We start from the raw sequence: 15,800 nt of genomic DNA on the forward strand, positions 1-15,800 counted from the left end.
TCGGTAAGTTTAAGATTTTGCGTTGATTTCTATTATAAATACAGATAGTAGGTACATTAATTGTAGGTGTTTTGCTAACAATCGGTAAAAAAGTGATGAAATTCAAGTGTTCACTCTTCATAACCTGATCTGATCTGGTTTCCACACTACTCAACTTTTCCTGGCTGCTGACAGGACCTGAAGATCTGCATCCATTCCTCAAACTCCCGAATTCTTCCGATAAAGCATTCCTCAAACTTCAGGTGAGATTCTAACATTTAAATAATATGTTAAAACAGTTTTGATACAAAACTATCGTAGACCCTTGAAATTCACGGGTGATGAGAATACGGCTGGTATACGCATTCCCTGCGATTATTATTATTTGGTTTTACGTTAGAGTGAGCTTTTCGAACAAAACTGTGTCCCAGGAGTGATCATTTTTGAAGTACACGAATAAAAAAAAAATTATGTGCATAACCATTGTTTTCTCAAAATCTAGCAATGTAAAAATATCATTATTTATTCAATCATAATAATCAAGGACTTTATAGTACGGCCATACTCCTTGTGGAGTATTTTGTTCTGGCCGTAATAGTACGGCCATACTCGCCGAGAGGTCAACATGGATTATAAGAACAATATACCCAGTGAGCTATTGAAAGCAGGTAAAACAAGTAAAAGTAACATAAAATAAAATAGAAACTAAAACAATAATTATGAGTAACGTTTTCCACTATCAAGACCTTATTCTACCGTATAATATTTATACCGCGATTATAAGTAAGACGGTGAATGTATATTTCTAATAATAAAATTTGAAGGTGTACTTCGCCACCTTTTAAAAACAGTTTTAGTTTTCTTACACATTAAGAAATATTCCATTTATTTGAATTTTATTGCAAAAGAGATGGGAAGTACTCTGACCTTCTGACAGAATATGCCAGAGGCCTGAGGGGTTAAACAATTTGTCCAAACAAACGTAATTCTAGCAGATATCGAAATATAATCTCCCAAATAAACAAAATAACATAATAATATAAAAGCGAATAAGAAAGTTCATATAAATACGACAATTTCACTTTTGAAAAAATTATATTAGTTGAACCATTAAGATGGCCACCATCTTGAACCGGAAACGGAAATTAGAGACAGACAAAATGCAAAAAGATCGCTTTAAAACAGGACTTCGCTACGCTTTGATAATAGGTAGTAAAACGTAAGGACGCTTTTAATGGTTGAGAACCGTAGACATGATTTGGAATGGACTTAAACGTTGTTTTCGCCGTACGATATAAAAAGTTATGAACTTTCTACCCTTTCTCTTCCTTCTTAATTTTCTTTCAACCTACCTATTGCTTGCGCGAATTGACCACCGTCCTGTAAACTCAGTTCCACCTCACGGCGTGTCCATATTCCTGGAGTAAGCTCAATTATTGGTAAAGTTTCCTTACTCCGCTTACTACTAAATACGCCAAAATTTGGGTTATTAAAATAATTTGTGCATATTTAGATTGAAGCAGAACCTTTCGGCAAATGTCACTTCATACTAATAAAATCCAACATGGTGGTTAAAGATGTAGTGAAAAGGGACATATTAAACTTTAAGGCTTCGCTATAAGCGTTCAAAAAGAAGAATAAGATTACCTAAGATTGTTTGAAAGGTTGATATGTTTTGAAAGGGTGATTTGTAAATACGAATGATAGAAGGAGCGCGCTAATATAATGAAAAACTCTTTTGTTAATTGACGAATATTTGAGACATTAAAATAAATTATTTAATAAAACACTGCTTATTTAAAATAAAGCAAAAAATCTTTTGACATCTGAGTTAAGTAACATTTAAAGACACATGGTGAGATTTTTCATACGTATAATGTTAAATAACAGAACCAGATGGTTTTTTTTTTTTAAATTTTTGAAGAATGCTTTGCGATTTTTAACATAAGAATAACATATATTTTTAAGAGCTTAAATATTCTTAAATATTAAATTATTTTTTACTTAACATATTCGCTTTCGTTACCATTGATATTACCGATTGGTCCGCCCATGGGAGTGATAGGCAGTGAACCGGTAAATTTTTTTTTTAATAAGTACCCCGACGTAAATAGTTGTATATTGTAGTAATTCAATAAGTTTGGCGTATTTAGCAGTAAGCCGAGTAATGTAAACTTATCTAGGTACTATTAAATTATATCGTATTGCTCAATTAGACAATACTTACAATTATAACAGATTCTAGAGGCATCGCATTATTAAGAAAAAAAATTATGGCAAATACTAGATTAAAAAAATCAGTTTATTTATTTATTTATTTATTATTCATTAACGCCCTATCGGGCTTTTACAGAGTAAATTGACAGTTTATGTATGTAAGTGTAATATAACACATGGATAATAGCATAACTAAATACAAAAAATAAAAATCAAATGCTAATACTAAGATTAACATAAAATCCAAATAAAATAATATTGTAAATAAAGAAATGTTTCAAGTATAAAGTAAGTATGTACATTGTACATTCATAATATATGCATTTAATTATTCATGTTTGTTGCAAAACCATTAAGACTGAAAAGAGTAAAATAATTTACTCGTCAGGTAAATAGAAAATAAATATAAATAATATACTGATATGTATTATAAAACTAATGTTTTAAAAAAGAAGAAAAATAATGTTTCTATAGAGAAAAAAACTAATAAGTAATGGAAAAATACCAACGCCGTAATTAATATCGAATTTAAATAAAAGTACTTGAATTGGTAAAGTATATCAAAGTATAATATACATATCAAGTATGACTGTACATGCATACAGTCATTAATATGCGTCCAAAAAATTTATAACAAATAAACTAAGGAGTATGTGAGTTCAACGTAAAAAGGTATAGAGACAAGACTTTTTTTAAAGCTAATAAATAATACAAATTAATAACTAGCAAATAAGTCTGAAATAAGTCGCCTTTTGAAACTCACAAAATTATTAACACCAAATCTATCAATAAGTTCACAGTATTTGTTTGCAAGGTGATGAATTCTTGGAATTGGTGAATACATAGAGTAGTTGTTACATTTAACAGTGTCTTTGCTTCTAGTTTGTCTGGCAAGTACATTCATATAAATTAATTCCAATAATTCAGGGCTGTCAATGAGGGATTTGATAATTTTGAATAAAAATAATATATCAGTTAAAACTCTTCTATCTGATAGTTTGAGAAGTCTCTTTTCGGCACGTATGTTATTATAATTTATAAATTCGATGGAAATATTCATTTTAAAATTGATGTACCGAAGAAATTTATTTTGTACCTTTTCTAAGGCTTGAGAATGGACTTTGTAGAACGGTGACCATACTGTTGAATTATATTCTAATTTACTTCGTACTAATGAGCAAAATAGATGTTTTAAAGTTAAAACATTTTTAAACTTTGCCTCCATTCTCAAAATAAAACCGAGCATTCTCATTGCATCGCTTGTAGTTTCATCGATGATATATATATGAAATCACTATTTACATTAATTTTTACTACGAATCGGTTTATATTATGAACACCAAAAAATATGGTTCGGATAATTTGAAGCTTTTCCTAACATTTCGCTTGAGTAGAATTAAAATAAAATAGTTAATTACTTTAAAAAAATATGAGCGTAATATCTATTTTTTTTGTTTTCACTAGAAATGTATGTACGGATATAAGAAACAACTTAAAAATACGATATTATGGTTGAGATTATCTGTGACAGTTTCCCTTTATTAACTTTTTTCTTTCTTATAAAATTATTAACAAAATAAATTAAAACCACTTTTGTACTTGAAATCGAGCGTTTCTAAACTCCGTTTGCCAAGCGATTTTTGTGCATATTGTCTATATTCGTGACGATATAAGGTACACTAATAATATACAACATAACACGGGCATGTGCCATGTGGTCTAAACATGCCTAAAAATTGTAATAACCATGTCAGTGAATAAAGAAAAATTAAAAAATATAAATATACACATTTTTGGCTGGTGGGTTCCTCTTAAAAGCCAAAAGAAATTACTACCGATTTATTAAAAGTATCTTTAAGTTATTGAAGATATCGATACTTTTGTTATACCGAAACGTAAATTATATTAAATTTAAAAAATCGCATAGTAAGCTCCGAAAATGATTTAAAACACGTTTTATTCTGTTCTTTAATATGTTATAGGCATGAATAATTCACAGTGTATTTTTAAATGCAACAAAAGCATTTGTTGAGAGATTTGCTCTATATTTTTTTATTGTTATTAAGTTTAATTTGTAGAACTCCATTTTATTTTTTTATTTTTTATATATACAATAATATTATTATTGGGTTTATAAAAACAGTTTATTTTTAAACAAGTTCTGCTGTGTAATTATTATTACGCGTGACAGCTGTTTCGCCCTCTGAAGGCATTATCAAACTGTTTGATAATGCCTGTTTGATAACAGTTTGATAATGCCTTCAGAGGGCGAAACAGCTGTCACGCGTAATAATAATTACACAGCAGAACTTGTTTAAAAATAAACTGTTTTTATAAACCCAATAATAATATTATTGTATATATAAAAAAAAAAAAAAAAAAAAAAAAAAAAAAAAAAAAAAAAAAAAAAAAAAAAAAAAAAAAGATTTGCTCTATTTCAAACGAGTCGTGTTTTATTAAATATTTTCACAATTTTCGCTTAAGGCGATGCCATACGTAGTAATGCAAAATTATGTGTTTTTTGTTTGAAAATTTCGTCGCCTAGAAATGTTTCAGATGCTTTAATTCAATACTGCGAGTAGAATACATCTTGGCCTTTAATCGAGTATTTTTATAAGCCCAGAAAAAATAATGTAATCCGTACCTAATAATTTCTGATTCTCACCTCCTCGTCCTTGCTAACTATTTTCGAAAGATTACATTCTGTTCGGTAACCATAATTTAGGTGCTTATATACACACATATTTTTTTCTTAATTATTTCCCTATAATATTATAACTTATATTTTTAAACGTTTAAATTACATAGTCGAAATTAAAAGAATGAAATTGGCGTATATGCTGTGGTGCAATCATCAGTATCTTATGGAATTATTGGATGGGGGGCGTGTATAATACGCATGTTAAGCCACTAGAAACAACGCTAAAAATAATAATAAAGATATTGTTGCATACAGATACTACCCCTGCCTGCAATTATTCCAAGAAGCTAAATTGTTTGAGATAAGAAAAATTTACTGTTTACAATGTTCAAAATATATATTTGCTCGAAATATCCTTTTTACAAAAAATGAAAACCGATTTAGTAATAGGTTAAATAATGTTTTTAACACTAAAAATGTATAATGCTCTCTATTCGACTACAGAAGTAAAAATAAATCCTTCTACAAAAAATATAAAAATGTAATAAAGTCTTGGATAAAAACAATTGATACAAACATTTACTTGCTGTAACATCTGAACTGATGCATCTTAACATTTTTCTTCTTTTTTTCTTCATATTTTTCTAATCTTATTAATGTATGTATGTGAGTAAAATTCTCAAGTTTAACAAATGGTTGGTTTTTTGGTTTTGTTGTTTTTTGGTTATTTTGTTAAATGAGTTTTACTTTACTTTTTAACTGTTTGATGAATCATATTGAGTCTTGGATAAATACCATTGATACAAACATTTACTTGCCGTAACATCCGACCTGCTGTAACATCTGACCTGTTGTAACATTTTTATTTTGTTTTTTTTTTTTTTATATTTTTCAATCATGTCTTTTGAATTGTAATTCAGTAAACACTGATTTTTTATTTTTTCAATTTTATTTTCTAATCTTCTACAAAGATAATGTATGTATGTGAGTAAAATTTTAACTGTTAATAAGCACAACTATACCCACGAACTGGCGATACCTATGTGGGATTTTTTTGGTTAATCTGCTAAATGTATTATTCTTTACTTTTTAACTGTTTATATAAAAAAAGTGTTTCCTTTATTGTAAAATTATACCAATGTATGTACCAGAAAAATATTAATAAAAAAATAAAATAAATGCAATATCAAGCAAGTTGTTATGTAAATTTTAATGTTACGGTAAAGTAATGTAATACCCATGAGGTGATTTATTCACAAAAACAATAAAAGTTATCTAATAATAATAATTATTATATAGGTATATTACCTATATCCATCCCGCTGTAAAACTGCGTCCATCTCATAGTTAGCAATAAGCAGTTTCCCGTTGATCTCGCCAGGCGGCTTTCATCTCGTCATGATTCCGGCCCTAAGAGATTCCTTGTCTTATTTATGTTGATGGTTTTAATCGGGGATGCAATGGACCTCGTGCGTTTTTGATGTCTTTCGCTTTAACGACCAAACCCGGTAAGAGTCCCCCCCCCGCCTGCCGCGCATCTCGTTTATAGCGCCTTCTGTTTGCAGTTAAATCTGCAATCTGCGGCCGCTCGCCGATAATTTGCATCTCTCGTGTTTGGTGTTCGGAGGTCGCATGGAGGACTCTGGCTTGGTCCGCTTTGAGTTTTGACCGAATAGTTGTTACTTTAAGGTATAACTTAAATTTCTCTTCAGTCATTGTTTTGATGGATTTACCTTGATTTTGACTACGGCATGCCTTTGAAAGGAAATATGTTCGTTTCGAGCTTTGACTGAGTAGGGTCTCCACGCTACTTTTCAATATACTCAAAAATTCAATGGTCGTGTTTAACCTTCATAGATGAACGTCGTTTGACTTTCTACTTTAGACTTATTTTTAAAATTCAAGCTTTTATTTGAATTTAACTTAATCAAAGATATTAGAAGAACGAGATGTGCTATAAGCAGTTCATACTGTGTGGAATTGTTTTGCTCAGTGTCGCCGGTTTTGTTCACCAATACTACTGCACACCTTCGCTTATGCTAAGGTATCCGCACTAATACATAGAACAGATTTCTGTGCGTACACGTCCCGATAGTATTCAAAGTACCCTAATTAGGTAGTACTCCGCCTACGGTCCGGCGGCCAACATAGCATATCTCGTTCTTCTAATATCTTTGGGTTTAATGAATGAAGTTTGGTTCAGTTACTATTTTTCTTCAATTACTTCCAGTTATTTAAACTTTTACATAAAACCTTTTAAGTTTTGTATTCTACAGTAACTTAGTTTGCCAAGAGACTATTACGATAGAAGGTTTTGATTTCTATTTGACTCTGATGTATCGTTCGCTGGAGTGGGTTGGGTTTTGTGTTTTTAAAATTGATAGAATGGAATGAGCTGGACGCCTGAAATCTTTGAAGCTACGGAGAAGAAAGCACTTGCAATATATATCCCTTGATCCCTACGTCAAAACACAGAAGTTATCCCTGCATCATAGATCCCGTATCAGCATCAGCCCTGTTTTGGCTTCTCGGAACATTCAACCGAGTCTCGGATAGTGTAATAAAACCTCGTCCAGTCGCACTCGGTGTGAAATACGATACTTTAACCGCGACAGGTTAATGGCGAACTAGTTTGGCTGCTCTATGCTCTGAGAAGTTGTGATTTGTGAAGGGATTAAATATAATCTCCGCCCATTAAGAACATTTAATATTGTCTCAGTTTGTGCCGTTAAAATAATAGTTTCGGGAATTAAATGCGCCATTATAAAAGTGCAAAAATTGAGCTTACTCTTTCCGAATGTCGGTAGGTACTCAATAATAATAATAATAAAAATTAAGCTTACTCTTTCCGAATGTCAGTAGGTACTCAATAATAATTATAATAAAAATTGAGCTTACTCTTTCCGAATTTAGGTAGGTACTCAATAATAATAATAATAAAAATTGAGCTTACTCTTTCCGAATATCAGTAGGTACTCAATAATAATTATAATAAAAATTGAGCTTACTCTTTCCGAATGTCAGTAGGTACTCAATAATAATTATAATAAAAATTGAGCTTACTCTTTCCGAATGTCGGTAGGTACTCAATAATAATAGTATAATAATCTATGTTATTACTAAATTATGTTAGACTATGTAATCTCCTTCACATTCTTCTAGAAATGGGAATAACAATTTGTTCCATGTTATTTGAGCTATATTACATGTAAACAACTATGTCACGTGTAAATAGCTATATTTTCTGTAAACAACTATATTACTTGTAAACAGACATATTAGAAGTAAACAGTTAAATTACCTGAAAGCCGCTTTACTACCTGTAAGCATCTATATTACATGTAACAGTTATATTAACTGTACAGACCTGGAAAAGGAATAATTTTCAAAACTATCTATCTTAACTACGAATCAGAAATTTGTTTTAAAAACCAAAAATCTCTCGAATGTGAAATCTGGCATCATGTAGACATCACATCTTTTTGTATCTGTAATTTTTCTAAGTTACTATTTTTTGTAGCAACGTAGTCCAACTTTAAAGCTTTGAAATTGATTTTTTTCTCAGTTGTCCGTGAAAAGTTGTGAAGTCCGTTGATAAAACTTGGAATAAGTTATCTATACTAAATAAATAAATAAAAAGCGAACTATTCCATGGATGCGATTAACCTTCCAACGGCTTTATTATTCATACAATATAGTCGCATTCACTCAATCAATTGACAATCCTGACAATGGACGACTTATAAAAAAATCTAAGATGGCGGCATCGTGTTTTGACAAAATCTTTTCGTGTTTACATTATTGTCTGGCGCCCCGCGCATTTTACATTATTCTAATGATGCCAACAAAAGAAATAATGATTAATGGACCACTCGCACTGACAGCCATTGGAAAATCATAATATATTATTATTGCACCCATTATTTGTCTATGATTTAAAACAGTTGTCAGATTAAAACTAAAAAACTATTTATTAGACTCGCATGGGCAGGCACTGGGAATTAATGTACTACTAAGGTTAAAAAAGTAAAGAGATAGAGTAGGTTCCTACCCGTAGTTTTACATTAACGATTGTTAGGTAGTTAAATAGTCCCAGATTCAGTAAGCAAATCACACCAACATTTATAAATACAAAATAACGATTTGCAACACACTTTTTTTAGAATTTCAGACATTAAAAATTCACGTACTGCGACACTATTTTTAGAATTTAGGTTGGTTTTTGATTTTATTCTGCTGATTTTAAAATTTATTATTATTAAGATTTCTGTCGTCGAGAAATGTGTAATAAGGCCATTCGCCTAAGATACTTACAAGCGACTCAAGATTTGTGCGTGTAGCATATACGGCGCTCTGAGTATCCGCCATAATATTTTGCTAGTATTCGAACATAATGCGACGCGTCGACAACGGGTTTGACGTCTGTTGCACTCTACGCTGGTTGCATACGCATCTACCACTCGTTTGACAGAAATGGGGTTTGAGCATGATTTAAATGTTAAATTTGCTCTGGTGGTGGAAAAATATCCATGTTTATATAGCTACGATTTACCAGAATAAAGAATTTAGCGGAGAAGGCGTGGATTGAGGATGGAAAAGAGTCAATTTGAAATCATTCTCAAGTAGTTCCTTGGCGGCAACGAATGTCCTGAAAATAATATTAATTTAGTTGTGTGGGTGAACCGAAAAACTTATTAACATATTTTTTTATACTTATAATAATGAAGAATAACAATATTGTCTTCATCGCTAGAGTCACTTAACGACGTACTCGTAGTAACTCCACGGCTGCACGTGGAAAAATGATCAAGTTCAGTATAATTCGGAAAGCGCTGTGTACGGAAACCAGCTTTAAAAAGTAGCATATCAGTAAGCGACATGTGGTTGCATCACAGTGACGTAGCTTGTAAGTATATCTGTGTACGAAGGGCCTAAGGGAATGAAACTAAGGGAATTTCATTGCCTTTCCGCGTATCATCAATGTACAATACCGAAGCCATTTTATTTCAAAATTTTAACACCTTACCTACTGTTTGTTATGGTTTTATTACGTGCATTTTCATCATTATTCTGCTTCCACAGCTTCACTATCCACCATTATTAGGTACTGCTCGTTGATAGCTGTCTCCGAGATGCTGGCATGCTAAATAAATAAATAAATAATGTTTTGACACCGGCCTGTCCTGCTTAGGCTAGCAATTAATCACAGAATACTCGAGAGAGCGTATCTTACAATGTACGGGGATGTGGCTTAATCGATGTAGGAAGGTGGGTGGCTCGCATTATCATTTATTTACTCTGAGACCTGAGATCTGAAGAAGAAATGTTTTTTGAAAATTGACATACACGATATACAAGTAGGTGCATAATTTTTATGCCGCTGTTTTTGATAGAGGCGTAAATTTTTTTGGCGAAATAATACTAAGATCTACAATTAAATTTGAGGTTCTACCATTGCAGCGGGATTCACATTATGGGATCGAGTTAAGTCAAGAAGTCTTAACTTCCTGCTGCTCTTGTTTGAAATTTTTCACTTTCGTATTTTCACATATATTCATAGTTGACATAGTGTATTATTATTCACAGTTAAATTGTGGCAGATTTAAAGATTATTTTTCCGATTATAATTACCGTAGGTACTACAAACACGTAATATTAGTATTATCATTCATAGTTATTAATTTTTTGAATAACGATCTAAAACCGCACATTCTGAAACGGTTCCAACTGGCTACAACGTCATTATAACGTATAAAACGCCTGCGTGACGTCAACGCTGCCATATTCACGAACGAAAATGAACATGTTGTTTTGGCGGCATATTTAAAATAGAACATTTTAAATCGTTAAAATGAATTTATTCGTCAAAATAAAGATAAAATAAAAATACTGATTATTTTTATCGTAATTTAAAAAAAAAATGGTAATACCCTATTCAGGTAGTTTGGGCGTGTGCTCAAATAAATGTACCAAGACAAGATAATTCTTCTTGTTCTTGGTGCCCTCTCCTGTAGGAGGTTGGCTATCATTAGGTCCACATTCACCTTACACACGAAGAAAACTTACGGATATAAAATATTGCCAATTTATTAAGAATCTCTCCAAATTATTCGTAATCCGGTAAAAAACCGGATTGCAAGGCTTTAATGAATGAATTGAATTTCAGTAAAATACGAAAGTCTTATCGTGATTCCGGAACCCATGTTCTTAAAAATTCTAATATTTTCGCATTTCGAAATTGTATATTATCAGGACAAACGCATTTACATGAACACGTGTTACTATATATTATGAATTAACTAAAAGTATATTAGGAAACGGCCTGCAAACTCGTTTTTAACAGAATTTCAATAAATTGACAATACTCATTTTTCTTCGTGAAGTCTGCAGTCCGGGACAAATGCGGAACTGCACTCGGAACACGTAGACGAAGAGCGACGTTTTGAAGGCAAGAAATTTACAAAATATATATTTTTTTAATAATAATAATTGGATAATTTATATAGTTTTTTTTTGTGAAAAATCACCTCATCGCGCTGTTTATTAATTATACGCTTCGTAAAATCACGGCGTTTCTTTGCGGCAATAGTTAAGCTGTTTAGAGCAGTCGCACTCTTTAAAATGCGATCGCTGGGATTTATTTTCCTTTGAATAAAATCATAAAAAGTCGAGTTAGCAAACTTGCACGTCCACCATCAATGTGCAACACAAGGCACAAGTAATAGGTCTGTGTGTGACCATGATGTTAAAAGCATCTAATCTTATATTATTCAAGTTATTGTGTGGCTACGATCTTGATAAATCAGCCCTTTGTTGTCAGACCTCAAAGATGTCTCATTCAAAACCAAAACACCAGATAAAGAAACCTACAAATAAAATACAAAGAAACGCTTTGAACAACTTCATTATTCCGGACTGTATAGTAATATAATCAGTAAGTATTGATAATTTCAAAGAAGGCTGGAATAACTTACAATATTTTTTTATATTTTGAATAACTTATAATATTTTATTTTTTAGTATATAATTGGTGGATTTATATAATATTTGTTCAGTGTCGAGTAACATTGTGGTACTGCTTTTTTTAAAACTAGCGCTGGCCCGTAAAAAATCACGTATGCATATAAAATATCAAATAATAAAAACAAAAATCAAAAAATGCCACGAGAATCGATTCCCGATCAACTGCTTGGTAGGAAACTGTGGTCACCATTACACCAACAAAAATTTTACGAACGGCAGCATGAATTTATTATGTGTATAAAGGTACTGAAAGTAATAAGATTTACTATTTTTTAAAATTTTACAACGTTTCGTACTCATTTCGATAACACACAACATATATTATCGCATAAATTATGTTATTTTTACATCAGGCGGGATAATCCAAGATCAATACGAGAAGAACGGGTGACTAAAATCAAATATTAATAATATTTGGATGATTTATACAGCGCCTTTTTTTGTGCAAAATCACCCCAAGGGCGCTGTACAAATCTATAATACATTTCTACAATGATTTATGTTATTACTAACTATATATGCAGTAATATACAGTACAATACTTACCTGGTAGGTCACTTGATATTAACACTTAATTAAAATTAACTAATTGTTTATTATCGAAATTCAGATACAGGATTCAGTTCATAATTGGAAAATTGGATATAATTGGACTTTTCTGGAAAGGTATATTTAATTTAAGGGTATGACATCTTAAAGGGGTAAGTTTTTAGTTTAGGCTTGAATTCCGTTGGACTTCTTCCGGAGGGAGTTTATTCCAAGCCTTCGGCCCAGATGATCACTTATGGTATTATTTTTTACAGTAATTTAAATAAAATATTATGACTATATCAAACAAACTTTGAAAACGCATATACTTCTTTAAAAACTTGGTCAAAAATAAATTATTGAATATATAAAGAAAAATCAAAAAAAAAGAAAAATACATAAATAATAAATGAACAGTATTTCATATCAGTAAGTTTTCTCCGTGTACATGTTTTTTACCCTTTGGAGGAGAATATTTATTAATGTGGTAATTCATGTCGTCTCCCAGCTCGCAGCTGATCGGATCTGCTTCGTCAATTAACCACGTATCTTTACGAGTTTTATCTCGGCTCTCATCTCGCTGGAACTAACGAATCGGAAATAAAATCATGATCTGTCGAATGAATCACTGCCGGTAATAATAATACTAATATTTAATCATCGAAAGAGATAATATCAATAACTCTCAATAAGAAAATAGTATAATATGAAATACATAAAGACACAGAAAATTTAAAGAGTTATTATTAAAATCCAGCGGGTTTCAAACTTTTTAAAGGCGTGACCCCCTTTTAATAATATAAAAAATTACCTCCACTCGGAGAAAATTCACTGATATGAAATACTGTTAATTTATTAATTATTAGGACGGCGAAAGACGTGTTATAAATATTGATATTGTCGCGTTTCGTCATGACATTTATTAGGAAAATAACACGTGTTCTCCATATATTCTGAATGACTAATATTTTAAAAGGAAATTGGAGCGCTATCACTTTTTTAAAACGATCATTTTTCTCCGTGCATGCGACTCCCCAAACAAAAACAAAAAATTTGGAACACGACCCCCTACTCTGTCTAGAACATAGAGCCAAAGTTCAACAAGTTAGTTTACAAGCGCACCCATCGTATTAATTTTGTATTACTTACTTACTTGGGCACAAGTTTCTATATTGAAGTCGCGCGACATTCATTTTGAAAACCACTGCTGTAGTTTTACCGGGACTGGCCTCATTACCCATTGAGCTATTTCCAATTGTAACCTAAGTAAATTTCGTCAATTTTAATTTTATACTTGAATTACTTACATTATCTTCAATAATTTTTTGTACTGGTCTAATTTATATTTTTTGAACAAATTTACCTTGAGACATTACGGCACCTATCCGATGACGTTATAAAAATACAAGTCACGTTATACAGGGTGTATCGGCACGTACCCGACAAACTTTAACCAGCTTTTCCTTAGCACATTTGGAGTAAAAAATGTTATGGGCACTTTGCTGTCCGGTAACATTTTTTCTCAATTAAAAACAAAAAATGATAAAAAAATCCACACTCCGTCTCTGTCATTGGCATTCTTTCTCGTGTTCAACAGCTGTTATTAGCAAGTGTGTCAAAAAGCGTGTTCGCTCTTTCATACACACTAAATAAAAATGAGACGAATGGTGCCATGCCATTTCGTTGTGATCGTAAAAGCGCGCTAATGTAGGTACGTACGTATATTATTCAACGAAACTCGAATAAAATATTGCCAGGTGGGTTTCCAAACTTTGACAAAGGATAAAACAGTGGTGACATGTGGTGAAAATATGAATAGTAAATTTTTTAGTAAAAAAAAATGTTACCGGACAGCAAAGTGCCCATAACATTTTTTACTCTAAATGTGCTAAGGAATAGCTGGTTAAAGTTTGTCGGGTACGTGCCGATACACCCTGTATTAATTCTAATCGAGTAAAATATTCTGATGAAAAATAAAGCCATTCAACAAATATGTATAAGGACGGACCGCTAAAGCATGTCCACTGGACCTAGTTCAGTGAAACCACACGCCTTGTCTCAGTAACGTATCTTCACCATTACATTCATCTGTGAAGCATCGGTGAAATACGTGAACAAAACCAACACACATTTCTAATAAGGAATTATTAAAATTTATTGATAAAATTATTTGGGTACCTACTTTATGGCTTGTCTGATATGATGAGTAGTTCCAATTTTAAAAACTAAAAGTTCCTTTTTTTTATAAATGTTTCCTTCATAGTTTGCATTTTTCGAAACCACTCAAAACAATTGAAATCTGATGGGGGTGTGCATGACGTCATACGTACTTCGGTTTTGTCGGTTATGAAATCAACAAATCCCTATTTAAATATTTAACAGGATTTAAAAAAAAATCTTTTCAAATAATTACGAGTTTACGCTGCGCAACTTTGGACAAAATTGTCTGCATTCTAATGCACGCGGCTGACCGACCCGTGAGGCAGCGGTGTAAGTTTTTTTCACAAGCCGCCGACCAATAACAGGGCATTTTTTACGGTTCTAATCGTTTTGAAATGACGATTTATTATTTCTACATATACAGGTTGTCCGGGGGTAAAGTGCACTAACTTCCGGGGATTCTACATCATTTTAGACGTAAAAAAGATACATAACCTTTTAAAATTCCAAATGTTTTCAAACTGTTGAATAGTTTCTAAAGAAAAACAAAAATTCTTCTATTGAAAAATATTTTTGAATGGGAAAAAACGGAATTTCTTAAAAAGTTATTTTTTTTTACTTCACCCACCTAACGTATATATTTAGAATCAGCGTTTGTTGATCTACATGAATATATGTAGGAATTTTAAGACAACATATTTTTCACACATGTTCCGTATTGCATTAAGCCCAAAATATTTCACAATTCTTACCCATGCACCAACAACCGAAATTAATGTTTAATTTTTCAAATTCACTACAGAAGAAGCCGGGCAAATTAGATATTTATTGAAATTTGGTACTACGTTTGTAATCAGGCTCAAAGTTTTAATCAAAAATCAAAAGCTCTCTTACTGAGTTGGCCACCTCCTTCCTCCTGACATCGAGTGCCGGAACAAATAAATTCTTTTTAGTGTCAACTTGCTCACACGGAGCTGTAAAATAATCAATCACTTTTAATAAATTGAGTTCCTCTGCATTGGTGGTGGTAAGTTTGGTATGCTCCTCGGTTTAATATAATTGAAAGTTGTTTTTTTATCAACGATTTTATCGGATTTTTACATTGCATGTTGCTTCTATATCGAAATGAGTGATTTTTTTTTCATTTTGGAAGCTGTGCATTTATTTAAATACTATTCTCACCCCGCCAATCGTTGCTGTGGTTCAGTCTATCAGTGCAGATAGAGAAACAATAGCGAGTGTTGCTTTTACG

The 15,800-nt window shown here is 31.7% G+C and overlaps 1 protein-coding gene across 1 annotated transcript in view; it reads left to right on the forward strand.

The window, feature by feature from the left end:
* Ntan1 (N-terminal amidohydrolase 1) overlaps nucleotides 1–15,800 on the forward strand; it is a 185,637-nt gene continuing 169,837 nt past the window's right edge. The window contains exon 1 of the mRNA XM_089633702.1: nucleotides 1–242. The gene's annotated coding sequence lies outside the window, so the exon portion shown is untranslated. The remainder of the gene's footprint in view (nucleotides 243–15,800) is intronic.

The sequence above is a fragment of the Hesperophylax consimilis genome, chromosome 7 (assembly GCF_061612785.1).
Source record: "Hesperophylax consimilis isolate HC1 chromosome 7, BYU_Hcon_1.0, whole genome shotgun sequence".
Classification (NCBI taxonomy): Eukaryota; Metazoa; Arthropoda; class Insecta; order Trichoptera; family Limnephilidae; genus Hesperophylax; species Hesperophylax consimilis.